Raw genomic sequence first — 4,147 nt, 5'->3', positions numbered from 1 at the left:
GAAGCGCAGACAGAGGAGCGAAACATAACGATGTCTCTTGTCAAAAAAACTGCTTCTTTCAGCAGGTTATTTTCGCTATGTAATATGTATTGATTGAAAAAATGGAGAATAATAAAATTCGGATTTCAAACGCAACGCCGAGTTTATGAAACTCAAATTAAGATTATATTTACAGTGAATTTAGTTTTAACATTTAATTTTGTCTTTTGATGAGATTTACAAATATATATTCTTAGAGCCAAGAATTTCCATGGGAATAAATCCATATTAGCCTAATGTGCTAATTAATGTGTGTTGTCATTGACAAATAAATAAATATACAGTTTACATATCTATATATAGAAAGAAAAATATTTCCAAAACAATACGCACACACACACACACACACACACACACACACACACACACACACACACACACACACACACACACACACACTGAAAAAAAGGTTTTCATTCATCCACTTAAAAAAAAATGTAGGGTTCACATCTATATTTTATAACTTGAGCCAATGAAAAATAAATAACTTGCCCTAACCAATATTTTCTATAGCTGTGTCCCAATGTGAAGACTGCATCCTTCGAAGGCTGCGGACTTCAAACGATGCAGCCTATGCGTCCTCCGAACGACACAGCATGTAGCCTTCGTAGGATTTCCTAATTGTGCAGCCAGGTGTTCCCGATTACCGCTCCAGGCGCCAAGCAACGGTGCGAGAGTATGCTGCCATCCTGACAATTCATTTGATATAATTAAGTAAACAGCTATGGAGCCAGAATTGGCTATTGTCATTTTTATGTTTTATATTTTACTGGAGGACCAGGTCATGTAGGCCTACTTTCGGCTTAGCCGAAGATTCAAATGTTCATTTATATATTACCTGATGCGATTTTGTAGGCTAGTGTATTCTTTTTATTATGCACATAAATGGACCATGGTAAATATATTTACACAGGTTTTCAACCCTATTTGAATATAAAACTCAGTTGAATATAAAAAGTCCAGTGCGAATGTTACTCCCACTCGTCATCGGCAGCTGTCAGTCACTGTTGCTAGGCGACAAGAACAATCCTCCTTCGCTAGACCGGTCCGAGCGCTTCAGATGCGCCCTTTGAAATGGGACGGTGCTGTAGTTAGCAACAATTTGTTAATATTGTGACAATAGGCCTACATTTTGTTAGTTTAATTTTCAAAATAAAGGAATATGTAAGGAACTACATCGTTAATACTCGAAGTGATTTTCCCACACAGGACAGCAACACTACAAAATTATTTTACAATATGATGCATTGTTTTACAATAAACTACACAAAAGTATATAGTTTAAATGTATCAACCTTGAAAATATTCAGAAGTAAAATGCAACATATGCAGTAATATAAAAGCAGAACCATCATAAAAACCCTGACAAGTTTTTTTTTCCTCCAGAATTCCTTTACTTTTACTCTTGATACCTTAAGTACATTAGAGTATGGAAGATACGTTTGCTTAACTAAGGTTTGAAATATATGACTAGTAGTTTTTCCCCAAAGCGGTATTAGTGGTTATTTAAAGTACTTCAGTGTAATAAAGTATCTCAATATTTATTCCATGAGTCAGCCCTGCAAACCCGTTGGTAGACGTGGATAGTGTAAATATGCAGTCAAACACTCTGGAGAATATCCCAGATGATGTCCCACTAGCAGGAGGCCTTACCAGGGTCTCTATTGTGGAGCCCATCCCGGTCCAGCAGCAAACCAGGGTCTCCCACTCAGCTGAATAAAAGTCTACATCATTTTTTCGTATTTTATGTACTGTAAATTTAAATGTTTATGTTGATTTTGATATGTTTCAAATATGTTGTAAATAGTTGGGGGAAAAAAGTTATAGAAGAATTTGTTTCATGTAGAAATTATGACTGTCATTACAAAAATAAACAATGTCCCGAGCAAAGAATTCTCTTTTATTTACACATTTAAAGTTGCATAATTTTTTTTTCCTTTTAAAAAATATAAGTGAAAAAAAGTTAAACAAGAATATATATATATACATATTTCTCAATGATTCTTTCAAGAGGAGAAAACAGTCTGTCCATTCTCTCTTGTGCTCTCCTCGCCTCTGCAGTCCCATGTCTTCTCTAATCAAGTCCAAAAACTCGTCCTCTCTGTCTTGCCTTCATCGTGGTGCTGGTGCTGATGCTGCTGGTCCTGGTGCTGGTGCTGGTGCCCCTGGCTCCTCCTCTTCTTGGTCACACACTGCTGAACTCGGCCCTGGTGTGTCCTCAGGGATTGAGGCCATGAGGACAGCGGGGGTGGTGCAATGCCTCTGTCCCAACATCTCATCCATGAGGACAAACCAGGGCCAAGTTTCAGCAGTGGGTTTCCCACTCACACCCTCACCTCTTCCAGGACACTTGCAATCCTAAGGCAGAGCAAATTAACCATGGCTTGTTAATAACAACAGCACAATACATTTCAGCAAAGATGTGATCTCAACTTTCTTACTTTGTATTTTTAAAATCATATTCATGAATACTCAAATTTGGTTAAAACCTTTGTAGACATAGCTTGCATGACAGCACTACAAAAACACATAAGTGAAACCCCAATGCCTTATCTACTGCTTTTCTTATTGTTGTGGGCTTTATAGGGTGAGTGATATTTCTTATTTACACAAGTTAGACAGACTAGTGCATATATTACAATAAAATTTAATTTCATTTATTTCGTTTATTTAATTTTTTAATTGCAGTTTAATAAATTGAGCTGTCTGCTCCTTGCTCCCTGAAACAATTATTAAACTAATATTAGCACAAGTTTTGCCTCAGACCACCTGACAAATGAAGCCACGCAATGGTGATGGAGTTAAGATGAAGTTCATAAGAAAGAAAAACTTGTGGCTTTTAACTGTGGTTTCACTAGCTATTTGAGTAAATGAAAACATAATACTTACATTTAAATGTGAATTTGACGTCCACCAGCGAACTCTCGGCCGTCAATTTTTTTTTTATAAAAATGCTGTCGTCACCGACGCGCGATGACTTATGGGGTAGGATAGTCCGCTAAGTGTCCATTTATGTATCCTTCCTTTCACGGGGAAACGAAGGGTGCATTTGGCGTCGCTTTAGCCTTCGTCGCGCCGCGATGACGCAACCGGCCTTCGAATACGGACTTCGGAGGATGCAGAATTGAATTGGGACAGCCTTCATCGCGCCGCGGTGACGCAATCGGCCTTCAAATGCGACCTCCGAAGTGTGCAGCCTTTGAATTGGGACATCCTTCGTCGCTCCGCTGTGACGTTTCGACGCGCCGCTGTGACGCAATCGGCCTTCAAATACGGCCTTCGGAGGATGCAGACTTCACATTGGGACACAGCTCAAGTATTTTCTAAACCTTGGCACAAAGTATATTTTTCTTATTGAAGAAAGTCAATTCATTTAAATTCTGTTTTTGATCTAAACAAAAATATATAGATTTAATATAATAAAAAATCACATTTAAGAAATATGTATTAGACATTATTTGTTTTCTCCAATCAAATAGATATAGATTTAATTATACAATTATTTCTCATTTTTAAAAATACAAATTAATTGAAATTATTTATTTTAAACAAACAAAAAGATATGGATTTAATAAAACATGTTTACCATTAAGGAACATTTCTTAATATTTAATCTTGTCCAAAATAATTAAAAAAAGAAAGAATTTTCATTACATAGATATTTATTAACTTATACATTACTTACACATATCCACAATTTCAGTACTCAAGTGTCAGATTTTCAACTTCTAAGAGCTGGCAAACATTGACCTTAGAAAACAACAGCCTTAACCGAGAACAATGCAGTGAATTAGGGAAATGTGACAATTTCTCAGTTTCATCACTACTAGAAATGCAGCTGTAGTCAGTATCTCACTATCTTCCTTTTTTTTTTTTTTTTTAATCTATCTCTTGTTCTTCAAAGTATGTACTGTGACACGTCCACCCAGTTACCTTTACACGCACACATGCACACACGCACACACACAAACGCACGCATCTGTCAGTTCCTGACTGTATTGGTTTTGTTTTGGTTGTTTGTGTGTTTGTTTATTTGTTTTCCCTGTTTGTGATCCCAATTTATGTACATCTTGCAATAAAAAAATAACAAAAATAAAAAGATTCTCAC

General features: G+C 36.6%; 1 long non-coding RNA gene across 1 annotated transcript; it reads right to left on the bottom strand.

The window, feature by feature from the left end:
• Positions 1-1,918: 1,918 nt before the first annotated feature.
• On the bottom strand, positions 1,919-3,347 carry LOC309510126. Its single transcript, XR_014210220.1, has 2 exons — positions 2,929-3,347; positions 1,919-2,397 (listed from the first exon to the last, which is right to left on the bottom strand). It is a non-coding gene; the product is annotated as an uncharacterized lncRNA (long non-coding RNA).
• Positions 3,348-4,147: the final 800 nt, after the last annotated feature.

This window comes from Leuciscus leuciscus (genome assembly GCF_965113295.1).
Source record: "Leuciscus leuciscus genome assembly, contig: SUPER_11_unloc_2, whole genome shotgun sequence".
NCBI lineage: Eukaryota > Metazoa > Chordata > Actinopteri > Cypriniformes > Leuciscidae > Leuciscus > Leuciscus leuciscus.
Note: the sequence above shows the minus strand (reverse complement) of the source record. Positions and strands in the feature narration are given on the sequence as shown.